We start from the raw sequence: 16,805 nt of genomic DNA, 5'->3' as shown, positions 1-16,805 counted from the left end.
ACAATCAAAATAGTATGCATTCTTTAACAAACAAACACGGGATTATAAACGGATCAAGGCGAAAGTCCAAGATGGCTGCATGCATGATAATGTCTGTCTCGTATTTTTTACATTTATTTACATCCTTTGTCAAAATGTTCCAGTTTATTTAGATTTCATAATGATTCGTTGTCAGTATTACAATTTAAGCTACACGGAGTTATAAAGCGTTTAATTGCTGACCATAGCGCTCGAAAAAAAAGTTGCGCTTTATTAAATAACAAATTATAAATCCGAAATAATTACTTGATCACATAAAAAAGGTTTCAATTGCAGAATTGTAAATTTTTGTCATTATTTAAGTGATAAGATAAGTAACAATAAAGGCATTTACTTTGAACATTAGTTTTACTATTCAATAGTATCATGCATGCTTCTTTAATCACTGATTGTCGGACTATACACATGTTTTAGCTGACGAATGCTTGATTTTACACAGTCTAATTTATTTTTCTGTTTTATCTTTTAACAATTGAGTAGCTAATTATACACAAATCAATTTACCAGTCTAGAGGTGTGAAACCCTCTCTTTGTTCACCAGACTCGTGTACCTTGTGTATACATACCCCAGATACACGTGTGTCTGGAGCAGTGGCTTCGTTAGTTTACCTGTTTACCTGTGTCATTATCTCGGATCACTCGTGTGTGAAAGGATATTATGTAATCAATAAAATGAATAATGAACATAAATTTGCCCATGTAAGCGTTTTAAGATATCGTATTCATCGGTAAAAAGGCGACGAGAATAACAAATTTTAAAATCGTTTAAAAAGAAATCAGATTGTAATAAAATAATAACGGATACAAATTTCTAGATCAACAATACTTAAATTAACAAAATACGTCAAAACATCAGACCTATATCAATCATTTTGGCTGAAAAATCGAATTTAATTTGTATAGCTTTATAAGGAAATTTCCGTCGTGTTGACCTCGTGACGTCACTTCCGCTGAAGCCTCGTTATCGCCTAATTCTGTTTTCTCTTGATTAGATTTCCCAAAGCAGGTAAAAATAGCCACTTTGAAGGGGCGTAACTTCATTATTTTTGCACCGATTTCGATGCGGTTTTTTGCATTAAATTTTGGTAAATAAACTCTTTAACATATGTTTCACATCGGCTGGGCTGCAGGTACCCTTTAAAGTGAAATTATTTCATTTAATTCAGTGGTTAAAAAGTCGATCGCACCTTTGTACCTCGCCTCTGCAATTTCGCGCTTCGCCGTCTCATTTTCGCACTTGCAACTGCTCACTCACGCCTTTCAATTGCACCTCTGCACTCACTCATCTTTGATCTAATGATGAAAGTGCAAAGGTATGAGTGGCTTTTTTGCCCTAAATTGAGGAGGTGCTTGTGGCCTCAACGGAACACCATACTTTCCTATCTATATCTCCATGTAAGTTATGACAAGAATTATACGTGTAAGGTTTGGTCAACCCTGCAAATACATCTTAAGATTAAGCATCGGTTGTTGAAACCAGTCAAGCAAAACAAAATACACTCTTGTGACATGCTGATCTACAAAAAATAATTTTACCAGGTGTCACTGAATTAGTGTAAAATGTTTTCATATTTGAATGTACCTTAAGGGTTATGTTTGTTTAAAATACTAATAAGTACATGTATCATGTTTATATAGTACCTGTAAAATAATTAACCTAAGTAATTTCTACAAGTAAAATCCTTGGAATGAAACCTTTCGTTTTAACGTCCGTTTTTTGGCTAGTATACATTCTTCTTTCATTTTCATTTTAATACGGTATACTTACCTTTTTTAAATTAAGATAAATAATGATTTGTACGACAAGAGGGCAGAGGTACATTGTAGTGCACAGTTTCATTCTCCTTCCGCTTTAAAATGATATGCGCGTAAACTGTTGAAACAAGAAATGAAAGTAATATGTCCTCGCCAGTAAGTCCAGCTGTGGCCTCTCTCTATGTTAGAGATCTCCATCCAGACGTTACAGAAGATATGTTGTTCAAAAAATTCTCCACAGCTGGACCAGTTCTGAGTGTCAGAGTTTGCAGAGACATGATCACGAGGCGATCCCTGGGTTATGCATACGTCAACTTTCATCAACATGCGGATGGTAAAGCATCGATTTGTTTAGTGCCCTGCATTTCTAGCTATACGTAAGAAGAGCGTATCTTTTTTTCTTTTGTTTTATTCTGTGCAAAATTTATTGAATAATGTTCTTGATATGTCCATGCATGCCTCATTTTTGAAAAGCTTATCAGGTCAACTGAGTAACTCAGGTGGTATCAGGAGAAAACGTACACAAGAGAAAACGTACCCAGGAGAAAACGTACCCAATCTCTAGGGTACGTTTTCTCCAGGAGAAATGCTACTTTAATGAATATTTCAATGCATAGATGTATAGAAATATATTCATTTTATGAATAATATCTTTATAATAATTGTAGCCACTTTTAATATAGTACGAAATAATGACCTGTCATAAAGTGTTATCTGACTACTTCTTCTAATTATCCATTTATCGGTAGCCTTACCGATTTGAGTTTCTCCATGCGAGATCCCCTGATTTTAATTATAGTGATAATCAATTAAATACCTTAGCAGCATGTCAGTGGCGTCAGAAGCAAATTGACTGTTCAATGTTACATTTCGTAGTAGTTTCCATCTGGAATTGGTTTTATTTAGCAACTTTGTTTTATAGATAAATTTCAAAAAAATGTAAAAAAAAAATGTAAAAAAAAAATTTAAAAAAAATGTAAAAAAAAAAATAAAAAAAAAAAAAAATAACGCGATATCGACTTCTTAAGATACTCATCATTTAGTTCTCCAAATGAGATTGAGGTGACCTATTGCTATCCGTTTTCGTCCGTCATCGTGCGTTAACAATTTTACTTTTTTAATTTCTTCTTAAAAACTTAAATGCTAATTGTTACGATTTTTGGTGTGAGGCATTTCTATGGTAAGGGGAATGTAAATTGTGAAATTCGTGGCTCTATCACCCCCGGGGCACCCCAAGTGGGGCCAAATATGCAAAAAAAAAAAGCCAAATTTTCAAAAATCTTCTTCTCTACTCCCAAACATGTGAGGAAAAAAGACTGGTTGCATGGTTATGATGTCCATGAAGCCCTCTACCAAAATTGTGAAATTCATGGCCCCTGGGTCAGGGGTTCAGGCTCTAGGGTGGGGCCAATATTGCCATATAGTAAAAATGTATTAAATCTTAGAAAACCTTCTTCTTTATTCCCATATATATTTGTTAAAAACTAAATGCATGGTTATGATGTCCATGAAGCCCTCTACCAAAATAGTGAAATTCGTCGCCCCTGGGTCAGGGGTTCAGACTCTAGGGTGGGGCCAATATGGACTAATATGGCCATATAGTAAAAATGTATTAAATCTTAGAAAATATTCTTCTCTACTCCCATACATATTTGTTAAAAACTAAATGTATGCTTATTACGTCCATGAAGCCCTTTAGCAAAATTGTGAAATTCATGACCCCTAGGTCAGGGGTTCAGGCTCTAGGGTGGGGCCAATATCGGCCAATATGGCCATATAGTAAAAATGTATTAAATCCTAGAAAATCTTCTTCTCTACTCCCATCCATATTTGTTAAAATGTAAATGCATGATTACGATGTCCATGATGCCCTCTTGCAATATTGTGAAATTCATGGCCCCTGGGTCAGGGGTTTTAGGCTCTAGGTTGGGTCCAATATGGCCATATAATGTTTGAAAATCTTCTTCTCTATTCTCACAGATCTGTATGAAAAACTGACTTCATAATTATGTTTACAAGGAAGTCCTTTACTAAATTTTTAAATTTCATGCCCCCTGGAGTATGGGTTTTGACTCTTGGGCAGGGGCCAAAATGGATGTATAGTTGTTAATGCATAAATTGTTTAAAAATTATCTCCTTTACTACCACACACCTGAAATGAAAACTGAATTAATGATTGTGTAGACCAGATCTTCAGGTTTTTCGCCAAAATTATAGGTTTCATAGTTCTTTTTGAAAGATTTCAGGCAGGGAGGTGCTCGTCATTACAAATTTATAATTTTTCTACTCCAGAATGAAACCCAAATTAAATGGATTTTTGAGACTCCTCGACAAGTTTGTGTATGGGTTGTATATTACTCAATATACGCAATATATCTGTAATTGGTTTAATAATTAAGAAGTATACAATTCATTGTATATCATTAGCAAAATACAGATTACCAAATAGTCATGGTTCTTACTGCATTGTTTCTAAAATGGAAAAAAAACCTTTGTAGCTGAGAGAGCCTTAGATACCATGAACTTCGATATCATCAAAGGGCGACCAATCAGAATAACGTGGTACCAACGTGATCCATCCCTCAGAAAGTCTGGAGTGGGCAATGTTTTTATCAAGAAACTGGACAAGAGCATCGACAACAAAGCTCTTTATGACACATTCTCTGCTTTTGGCAATATTTCATCTTGTAAGGTAAGTATATGAAAAACTTGCCAGTCTCAATACTACAGTGTACACCCCGTCTTTTATAATATTTGTCTAGTGGGATTTTTTTATTCAATATAGCTAATTAGCTGCTTCACTAATTGAATTTTAGTTAATGAGAAGAAGTAAACTACGTGACTATATCCCCACTGATTTAAAACAATTCAATGTGCAATTTGAAAAATAAATGGCCATATGAACATTCTGAATGACTATATTAATCAGTTATAAAATGATAAACAATCATTGTAGATTGTCTGTGATGAACATGGCTCTAGAGGCTACGGTTTTGTCCACTTTGAGACAGATGAAGCGGCAAGAATAGCCATAGAAAAGGTCAATGGCATGTTGCTGAATGGAAAGAAAGTGTAAGTAATTTAATTTAATGATGTTTGGGGTGATGTTGTTGTGGAAGAGAGAGGTTTGTTATTCAAAGTAGGTAAACAGAAGAAGTTAAATTTATGCTGGTATGATCAAGATCTATTGATACCCAAGTGTATTTTTATAACGAAAATATTTAGCTTCTTGTCAGCAGCTTTGATGTACATGTTAAATTGTACTAAATTGTATTAATATGTCAATTTAATCTCTGTTGTGCTTTCGTTCAAATTTTTATGGGCTTTGACGTAACAAAATCCTTTTTACTGGAAAAAAATGTGGATGTATATATATTGGTTTCTTAGACAAACTGTATGATAAATAATAGATTCATAGACATGTGTATAAAAATTATTTAACAATAAAGAAATAAGCAATTTAAATAACTTCAGATAAAATATTTTTTTTAAATGTATTTTCCATGCATTTTAGAATTAAAGAGAGGAAATTTGGGACCTCTATTAGTTCTGTTTTATAAAATTAATTAATAAAATTTAATATTAGATTAATGTTAAGACTAAACTAACCTAAAAGTCGTGTAAATTGTGTTTGATGTGATGAAAACTGAGCATTTGGCTATGAAAACTTATAATCTTAATGCTTTATCTGATCACATTGAAATTAAATTTTGTCTGTTAAAAAGCAGATAAAGTTTATTATTCTTTTATCTGTAAATGTTCCACTTATAAATACTTACCATGTTGCCTATTGTTTAACTACATTGTCTTTGTATTGCAGGTTTGTCGGGCGTTTCATGAGCAGGAGGGAAAGACTGGAAGTTCTAGATCTTGGAATGAGGAAGTTCAACAATGTATATGTGAAAAACCTCAGTGAAGAAACTGATGATGAAAAACTGAGGGAGATCTTTGAACCCTATGGCAAAATCATCAGCGCCAAAGTAAAATCTACATGACAGTGTTGTATAGCAGCTTGTCCCCCCGGAAAACATACTAGAAAGTTGTCTTTCCACCTGTAAACTATTATATAGCCAGCTTTCCATGTATATCTTTAGTATAGTCATTTTTCCCGGGAAAAAGGGCTTTATAGCCATTTTCTCCGGGGGGAATGATGGCTAGGGGGGAAGGGTACTACACAGCACCGGTATTATCTTTTTTTATTATAACCATTCCCTATAGTATTTCACTTTGTATTATTTTGTACATACACATTAATGATTTGATTGATAAAAATTGTGCAAGGGCAATAAGTAAATTAATTTCATTGCTAACACTGGTTGTTTTTAAAATGAATTTGAAAAAAAATTACTCAAATTAAAATTAAATTAAAAGACTTGCATTTTCTTGAAGCTTAATTCTCTTACTTTCACAAACACTGTTTGCAGGTAATGATAGATGATTCCTCAAGAAAAAGCAAACAGTTTGGCTTTGTAAGCTTTGAAAATCCAGAGGCTGCTAAAAAGGTAGGATTTGTCTTACAAAACAAACCCATAAAATATCAAGAAATTGGGGACTGTATTTTGTTTGTTTTATTTTTTGAAGTGTTTCACAATTGTTATTGAACTTTTATAATAGATTTAAGTCTTTGGATGTCTGAAATGTAAAAAGGAACATAGGTTTAAAATGCAATGTCTTTTTATCGCTAAATTTCAGGCTGTAGAGGCTCTTAATGGAAATGACAATGCTGGAAAAATATTATATGTTGGACGTGCTCAGACGAAGATCGAGAGACAGGCTGAGCTTAAGGAAAAGTTCGAGCGCATCAGGAAGGAGAGGATCAACAGGTACCAGGGAGTCAACTTGTTCGTCAAGAATCTGGACGATAACATCGATGACAAGCGACTCAGAAAGGAGTTTGCTCAGTTTGGTACCATCACCAGTGCCAAGGTATAGTAGGAGTGACTTTGAATGTTATTTCTTAATCGAAAAAAATCCTTTTCGAATTCTTTATGCATTTTTATTTTTTACCAATATATATATGGGTAGAGCGAATAAAATTAACTTAACTTTAACTTGATTTATCAAGAGTAAACAAAAGGGAAAAGGTATAATAGACCAAAATTTTCGTTTGATTCATCAAGTGTGAATTGTAGTTAATTATTTTTTATCGAACTATGAAATACAATTTAGTACCAGAACATACTTGTAAATTTTTATTTTATGAAGTTAAAAAAATTGTATGAGCCCTTTATTCATACCTTCATGCTTGCAATTACTGAAGTCTTTGGAGTCTGTTGATATAAGAAAAATCTATCACACCTCAAATCCCTTCAAAATATGTGTGACGATTAGCGAGATTATTCTTTTTAAAGCTATACACGCTATAATTTACGTCAATTTTGAATTACAGTGAAAACGCATGTGTTTGTCTACTTATAAAAGTTATCCTTAATCTGTAAATTACAATGGTGAATTCCATCTCGTTACCAAGATATAGATTTTTAATTGTTTATTTTCCTGCCAGGAAAATATACCTTTTCATGAATATTGATGAAGAAAGAGCAAACCGACCTCATTCTGCATGTCCGCGGAGAATTAGGTGGTCGTTATTGTTTGCCTAATTAAATATCCAACTTGATTTTTAATATGCTTAACAGTTGTTAATTTGAAATACATGTATAATGAGTAAAATACGTTTGTCATTCACGATACCCTTACTTCTGCATTAACACTTATAGGATCTATAGATAGCACATAGGGGAAAAACACAGGTCTACGACATTTTTTTAAAGGAAGTAATCATATCTACTCACAGGCTTGTATTTTTTTCTTTTGTTTGTACTCGTATATCGGACAAATTTATGCTTTACTGAAAATATCCTTTCCTTTGTGAAACTATCACAATTATGAAGATGTTGACCCTTCACCAGTTTTGGTATGATAGGCTAAATTTAGCTGTCGATATCACGTGATAGATTGATATTCACGAGGAGGCATTACTTTCCTGGCAGGAAAATAAATATTTTTTATATTTGATATATTTGTTACGTGATCGAATTGAGCATTATAATTAACATAATAAAGGTAACTTTTATTAGTAATCAAACACATACATTTTCCCATTTATTCAAAATTGACGCAAAATATAGCGTGTATAGCTTTAAGTTTAACCTAAAAGTTCATTGCTTTGTATGTTATGTTCCTGAAGTCATGACCATTATTTTCCATTCGATTACTAGTGTATGACATGTTTTAGTAATGGTTTTATCATCACTTGAATAAGGTTTGAAAAATTGAAAAAAAATAATTAGGGATGGCAATCTCTTACCGGTTAACCTGTTACTCGGTCGGATCGATGGTAACCGAAAATCGGTAATCGGTTAGTCGATTGTAAAAGAATAAAAATAACGTGTATTTTAAGGTAATTTCAAACAAATTAGATTTTTTATCTAGTGAGACTAATAAGTTAAATTGGAGACCGTTATAGGGGCATGGTCACGAATCTATTTTTCTGTTTACATTATTTACGTTTATTTCTAACGTTTAACACATTCATTTTAAGTCTAAATTTGGAATTTTCACTTCAGCAGTCAAAACGTAAATCAATGCTTTGTTTACATAACAAAGAATTGTAAGCTCCGTAACTCGCTTATATTTCGACGAATGACACTTAAATTTCGGTTGCCTATCTGAAGTGCCTTACTGAAGCATTGTATATATTAAAATCGGGAAAACAATTTTTGACCAAAATTGTGACCATGCCCCTTTTAGATTCTGGCTAAAAAATCGGTAAGTGAATGTTAATTATAATAGCTGATCAAACAACATGTCATTGCCCTGTCTGTTCAGCTTTTCATAAATCATTAGGAAATAACACTAATATCACTTCTAAGCACCGTTCTACGGCGGCGTGGAAGGGCCAGATGAAAAAAAAAATATTCTTATTTGTTCGGACAAATAATTTATTTGTTCGGACGAATTAGGATTTGTTCGGACGAATAAGTTATTTGTTCGGACGAATTAGGATTTGTTCGGACGAATTAGGATTTGTTCGGACGAATAAGTTATTTGTTCGGACGAATTAGGATTTGTTCGGACGAATTAGGATTTGTTCGGACGAATAAGTTATTTGTTCGGACGAATTAGGATTTGTTCGGACAAATTAGATATTTGTTCGGACAAATAAGTTATTTGTTCGGACGAATTAGGATTTGTTCGGACGAGTAACGATTTGTTCGGACGAATAAGTTATTTGTTCGGACGAATTACGATTTGTTCGGACGAATTAGATATTTGTTCGGACGAATTAGGATTTGTTCGGACGAATTAGGATTTGTTCGGACGATTTACGATTTGTTCGGACGAATTATGATTTGTTCGGACGAATTAGCTATTTGTTCGGACAAATAACTTATTTGTTCGGACGAATTAGGATTTGTTCGGACGAATTAGGATTTGTTCGGACGAATAAGTTATTAATAGTGGTACATGTATAAGAGAGAACGAGAGAGAGAGAGAGAGAGAGAACGAGAGAGAGAGAGAGAGGTAGAGAGAGAGAGAGAGAGAGAGAGAGAAAGATGTCATAATCATGTATACATAAATATGAAAAGTCTAATCAGTTTACATGATCATGCGCGGATCCAGAAAAATTTACCGGGGTAGTGGTGGTGGTTGGGGGGGGGTCTGATAGATAGTTTTGTTTGCGGGGTGGGGGTGCAAGGCCCCCCGACCACCCCGGCTCTAGATCCGCGTATAGATGTATGCCAACTGTAGGCAGCGCAGGTTTTTTCTTTGCTAACTATAAGTTTTATTTCGCGCAATGCCAGAAGAAATGATTCCACTAGTCATAATTATATGATTCCGCAGGTGGATTTCGATTGTCGATGTTTATATTGAAAATGTAGTCATTCTCCTGTTTACTTGGGACACTGGACATACGAAATTATCTTTCGCCTTAACTTTATACATATACATGTATACGATCAAAGTTAACTGATATGCTTCGTGGAATTGTAATAATCGCACAATTACTTAGGTCAGACGACACGTTCCTCGATAATCTTTTTTGTATCTCCTCGTAATAAAGAGTTCCAATAAAAAAAATTAATTTTATAATTACTTTAAAAATGATCAAAATTTACTTGGATGTGGTTATGTGTCTAGATGGTCGAGTGGTTAGAACCGTGGCGGCTCACTGCCAGAGGCGTATAAGTTCTAGAAGTCGGGAGTTCGAAGCCCCGCCCCGGCGGAAATATAGTTCTATTATAGTAAATTATGCTGTGGTGTAGATGTATTTATTTTTATATCAGCAATTCAAGTGTATTTTCAAGAAGATTATATAGGATATTGCATACTCTAGTATTTTGCAGAAATGCCTGGTAAGGTACCCTAATTTTTTGCAAGAAGGCTTGTCAAAGTAGTAGTAGACCATTAACATATTCCTGTAAAAAGTTATCTAAAATTGAGGAACGTGTCGTCTGACCTTAAGTGACTTATAAAACAAACTAGTTTTTACTTATACTTTATAATATAAAGACTACATGTATATTTAGACCACATGTATCTGCTCTGGTAATGATGTAGATGAAATGGGGGGGGGGGTGTCAAGCCACCCCTTTCCTTCAAATGATAAATTGCTTATAATATAGACATAGGTGTTACATGTATACTATCTGACATGTATGCAATATCTGACATATTGTGCTGTCAAGCTCAATTTTCAAACTCTATCTATCTAAAGGATTGGAGTTATATTATCATGGTGCCATGGGTTTTCGATAGTCTAAAACTAATGTTAACCTTAATGGTTGTCTCATTAGTCAACTTTGAATCTATTTCATTTTTAAAATCAGACATAGCATCAAAAATCGTCGATACAAAATCAAAGTTAGTCGTCATCATATGGAGTTTTTAATCTATGAATAGCCTGAATGCCGCATTCGACCGATGAAAATAGGCGTCAGAAGTTTACGATAGTATGATTCATAAACAATATTTTTCAATAATAGTTAAGAAAAATGAGATCCAACCTTTTGAAAATATTGTATAAAATTGTCAATTGTTTTGTAAGCTTTTATTTCACCTTAAATCGTCTAATTATTTTAATTTTCCCAATAACTTGATTCAATCATTTATGATTATTCAATCAGTTATGATTATTGATAATGTTTTTATTTGTGCTCCTCAGATTCCAAACATAGGAAAACTTTACAAAGCCATATGATAATTTTAACATGCAAATACGTCATCAGAGGTCTATTTGACGGACAATAAGTATTTCTATCATTAAATTCTATTTTTATTACTTTTTTGCATTATAGTTAGGATGTTGGGATATTTTGCTGACTTTATATTATAAAGTATAAGTAAAAACTAGTTTGTTTTATAAGTCACTTAAGTAATTGTGCGATTATTACAATTCCACGAAGCATATCAGTTAACTTTGATCGTATGTACATGTATATGTATAAAGTTAAGGCGAAAGATAATTTCGTATGTCCAGTGTCCCAAGTAAACAGGAGAATGACTACATTTTCAATATAAACATCGACAATCGAAATCCACCTGCGGAATCATATAACTATGACTAGTGGAATCATTTCTTCTGGCATTGCGCGAAATAAAACTTATAGTTAGCAAAGAAAAAACCTGCGCTGCCTACAGTTGGCATACATCTATACGCGGATCTAGAGCCGGGGTGGTCGGGGGGCCTTGCACCCCCACCCCGCAAACAAAACTATCTATCAGACCCCCCCCCCCCCAACCATCACCACCACTACCCCGGTAAATTTTTCTGGATCCGCACATGATCATGTAAACTGATTAGACTTTTCACATTTATGTATCCATGATTATGACTCTCTCTCTCTCTCTCTCTCTCTCTCTCTCTCTCGTTCTCTCTCATACACGTACCACTATTAATAACTTATTCGTCCGAACAAATCCTAATTCGTCCGAACAAATCCTAATTCGTCCGAACAAATAAGTTATTTGTCCGAACAAATATCTAATTCGTCCGAACAAATCATAATTCGTCCGAACAAATAACTTATTCGTCCGAACAAATAACTTATTTGTCCGAACAAATAACTTATTCGTCCGAACAAATCGTAATTCGTCCGAACAAATAACTTATTCGTCCGAACAAATCGTAATTCGTCCGAACAAATAACTTATTCGTCCGAACAAATCGTAATTCGTCCGAACAAATCCTAATTCGTCCGAACAAATAACTTATTCGTCCGAACAAATCGTAATTCGTCCGAACAAATAACTTATTTGTCCGAACAAATAAGAATTTTTTATTTTTTCATCTGGCCCTTCCACGCCGCCGTACCGTTCCAATCTACATACAATATGTGTTTTTTTACATATGCACAACGTCATTTTTTTTTTTTACATAGTTACATATTTTTCAAAGTAAATAAATATTATTTTCACATTAAATTGTCAAAAGATTTATTTGTTGCATCTGTTTCGCATATTTTGATTTCAAATATTGAATATTTTCTAAAGCTACGATTGTAAATTATCGCATTTAATAATGTCAAAACGTGTTGTAAATAAAAAATGAACGAGAATGACACAGATGACCGGATGAAGCTACATGTATATTTAAAAGGCATTTATACATGTGTCTGCTACAAATTTATGAAAATTAACTACTAACTCTTGTTTAAAACAAACATTTATGTAAAAGCTTTATAATTGTTTGATTAATTCCGAATGATAAACTTTGTTTTACATTGTAGATACATATATTCAAAACATGATTTATTAATATCTGAGTACTAGTGTGATATATGCTGAATACGTGCGCTTCCTTAATTAAGCATGTTCATTATATTTAATCTAAGGATTTTGTTCGCAATATTAAAAATGAGGTTAAATATGACTGAAATTCGTATAAAATTGTATAAAATAACGATCATTATATATAAATGTAACTTTATTGAAGGATGATTGTTTTCTTAATGGAATGTAGATGTATAGTTTTTATTTTTATCAAATCGTGTAAATTATGTTTAATATTACATGCAAGCATTATTTTTTTTCCAAAATTCATATCGTGATAAAAACATTGAACATTGTAAAATATAGGTAATGACTGAAGATGGTAGATCCAAGGGATTTGGATTTGTTTGCTTCAGAGGAAGCAACAAAAGCGATCGTTGAGATGAATGAAAAAATTATTGAGGCAAGACCTCTGTATGTGGCTCTGGCTCAAAGGAAAGAGGATCGTAAGGCTTATCTTGCTCTCCTCAACATGCAGCGCATTACAAGCATGCGCATGCAGGTAATATATACTACGTATAGCATTATATCCTGATTCAATTTTATTACAATCATGCACAACTCGATGAACCATTTGCTGTTAAGGGACAACAAATTGGACAGGTGGGCCAGATGTTCCAGGCTGGAAGTGCTGGATACTTTGTACCCACCATGCCTCAAGCCCAGAGAACGTACTTCACCCCCAACAACATGCCAGCCATGAGAAGCCATCCTGGATGGCAGACAACTGTAAGACCCACTAGTCAGCCTGAAAGTGGTGAGTAACAGTACCGTTTTTCCTAAAATAAATTTGGTGTGCATTGAACAAAGCATTCGATCTTATTTGAAATTATGCAATACGATGTAACTAAACATACCTTTGGGTGGTTAACGCTTCGCAAATCATATTGTATGATCACAAAATCAGAATTTATTCTTTAACGTGTAGTATTTGTCAAAAATTAAATTATTCTGAATTTTATCAAAGATGTATCGATATTGCACATGTGTCATATTTTGACGAATGAAAAGAATGTTTACGGACTTTAAAATGATCTTCACTAAGAAAGTGTTTCAACGTCAATGAAGGTACCTATGTAAAGATAAGCAAGTTACAACCAATACATTATAATTAATAGGAGCTACAATGGCAAAGCTTTCAAAAGTAAGACCCAAAAGCCAGACAAATGTAAATACAGGAGTACGTTCACCATTAAATGGTGATTTTGGAAACCCCTGGAAACAGTATCAAAGACCTCCCTATCCAGAAGAGGATGAATGGTAATGAAAGAGAAAGGGCAAATCAAAACTTACGGATGCCGCATGTGGGTGTTTATGATTAGATAATTATGAAGGATTTGTGTATATTATTGAACAAAGTATAACATTTAATGCTTTCTTTACGTCATTGGTTCATCACAGAATTTGATTGTTCTGGGCCAGGACCAATTAAAAGCTTCTATCGTCACTACAACACACAAGAAAAGAAGCAGATATTAGAAGAACATTCTCCTGCTACATGTAATATCTCTCACAAGATTTTCTTGGAAAGATTACCGTCATATCCTTAACTTTTAGAATTTACATTCTGAAGTTTCTTATAATGAGAAAACCGGTGCTTTCGTCGGTTTGAAAAGTGGACTATCCTAAGGATTATTATAAAAGGTTCATTAGAATATACCGTCATACGTTTGGAGGTTTGGGGGTTAATAATAGATGAAATTGTATGTTTTACTTTCAATCCTATAAAATAAATTACTAATAATTAATGATAATAATTTCTTTTTCTTGTACATATATATTGCTTTTAAATCTGTATTTATATTGTCAGGTTTTTTTTCTCATGTATATTTTTTTTATATCGATTTCAATTGAATTTATTTAATTGGTTGTCCCGTAATTGAGTATACAAGTGGCGTTATTCAGTTAATTGAAGACACAGGAAGGTGAAACTTGAGCCACAAAGGATTCAAGTAATTTGCATTAAATTTGTGTTTTGATATTTATCAAATATTTGTGAGATTTAACAAGTAAACAAAGGCATACTCGTTCATAATTTCGACATATATATATGGTCATTTATTTGCAGTCATATTATAAGAATGTTGAAGTCGTGTGTTAACGTGAAGTTATTTAAAAATCTTAAATTAAAAACATGATTAATACAAAGAATGTTTATATATAATATGTTTCTAACAAAATTACATTGCTTATATGATTTCAAAAGCACATAGAAATAAACAAAAAATATTATGAAAATATTATCATTGCATTGTGTTGTAACGCAACAGATGCGGGACTTTAATGTTAGTAAACCTCGACTGTTTGGGGGACTGCTTTCTATGTTTTTATGAAATAGAGTATATTTACTGATCTATTTTTTAAATTAACTTTTTAAGACAGGGAATTAACGCGACTTCCTTATCAGCTAACGATGCTGCCCGTTAATATATCACTGAAAACAAAACTAATTACTAGAAACGATATTATTACAAGTAACCAGTTGTAATGCAATACCGATGAAAATTTAGACACTCACTTTGAGATAATGTATAGGGTCACCAATATGTAAAGAAGCAATATTCAACAAGTGGTTTACTTTTCATCATACGGCATATCAATTATTGAGGATTTTTTTCTCTTTTTTCTCCTAAATATGTTTGACTACGTTAAAAATGGGCGTGGCAATGTTTCTTCAGATAGATATTGCTACAATCAACAGCTTTGTTTTTATTATGCATTACAAAATCTTGATTGTTTTAAGTTATTTGTAACAGAGTTTGCGAGTCTTTTTTGTCCCCAAGAACTGCGAATGGAAACGCATGCTTCCCGCTTACATTTTACACCCAAATATTTCGGAATTTCTGTAAGATATTCAAAAAACAAAGATATCTACTAAACATTATAATTAATTCCTAATTGATTTATATGAAAATAAAATTTGTAGTCAAATGATTTTTAAACGAATGTTTTGCTTACGCGAGTCTAAAATGTCTTCATTGAAATCGGTCTTAATGAGAAAGGAAATATTATGTAGAGGCAAATGTGTGCATGAAAACTTTATAACCACATGTTTACATTAGATATTGAAGTAAATTTTCATTTTAATTCATATTTGTTTATTATTTTTTGAAACGTAACAAAGCAAAATGCTATTTTGAAATGTATTTTGGTTTGTAGACATATGTTCCCCCCGTGAAACAACAAATCTTTTATATAGTATGAATATTCTAAATAACAATAATTATATAACCCCCCCCCCCCCCCAATGAAATTAGCTATTTTAAACCGAAATTTAATTTAAAGTTATCTCTCTTTGTTTAACCAAATTATTTATATGTAGTGAAAATATACATAAATGTTATCATTATTTTAGACAATTATCAAAAATGACTCTTAGTTAGGCAGGTAGACACTGCTACCGTTCGCAGTTAAGGATCTTTAAGACAGATCCCTTTTTATGATTCTACATGATAGATTTTAAGAATACATTTACAAACAATTTTTTGTTTGTTGTTATTATACCTACTATCTAAAATTGTCGTTAAATTTTTGGGATATGAGGATTCAATTTTTAAGTGGCCAGCTCTGTAGATTCTTTATAGCTATGGATATCGGTGTTAAGATTGGTTGAATCGATTTAAATTATCAATACAACCCTTTTCTTTTCGACAACTATATATATCAAACTATGTCTGCTTCTCTATATGCATCGCATCAAAGATCGAGGAGATTTGCCTTTAAAAACCTTAACCACGTGAAAGATGGGTGTGGAAATTATTTTTTGTCATAGCTTTTAGATATTGTTGCGATCAACAGCTTTGCTTCTAGAATGCGGTACAAAATCTGAATAGTTTTAATTTTAATTTAATTATAATAGACACGAGTCACTTGGCCCCTAACTTAAAGGGTCAGGCCTTTTTCTTGATTTAGTAGGAAAAAAACTCTTCGCCACTTTTGTTAAACATGTCTTACCAAAATATGAATTAAGAAAAAGACAGAGGTCATTACGTATGAACATTCATGTTGATTAAAATTCGTAACCAATTTTCGTGTCACAGCGATCTCAATGCAGTGGCACAACTTGCATAAAAAAAATTACATGATGCACAACTTCAAACATTAGTCTACCTACCGTCAACATTTTCAAATTCATATTTCTAATAGTTTCTGATGTTATATCTGCACAGACTGGGTCAATTTTTTTTTACAAAATCAGCGATAAATCGGAACCAGAAGTGACGGTATCAAAATTTTCA

The 16,805-nt window shown here is 33.0% G+C and overlaps 1 pseudogene; it reads left to right on the top strand.

Moving 5' to 3' along the window:
- Positions 1-1,907: 1,907 nt before the first annotated feature.
- On the top strand, positions 1,908-14,236 carry LOC128170602 (polyadenylate-binding protein 4-like; annotated as a pseudogene).
- Positions 14,237-16,805: the final 2,569 nt, after the last annotated feature.

Source organism: Crassostrea angulata, chromosome 1 (genome assembly GCF_025612915.1).
Source record: "Crassostrea angulata isolate pt1a10 chromosome 1, ASM2561291v2, whole genome shotgun sequence".
Taxonomy (NCBI): domain Eukaryota; kingdom Metazoa; phylum Mollusca; class Bivalvia; order Ostreida; family Ostreidae; genus Magallana; species Magallana angulata.
Note: the sequence above shows the minus strand (reverse complement) of the source record. Positions and strands in the feature narration are given on the sequence as shown.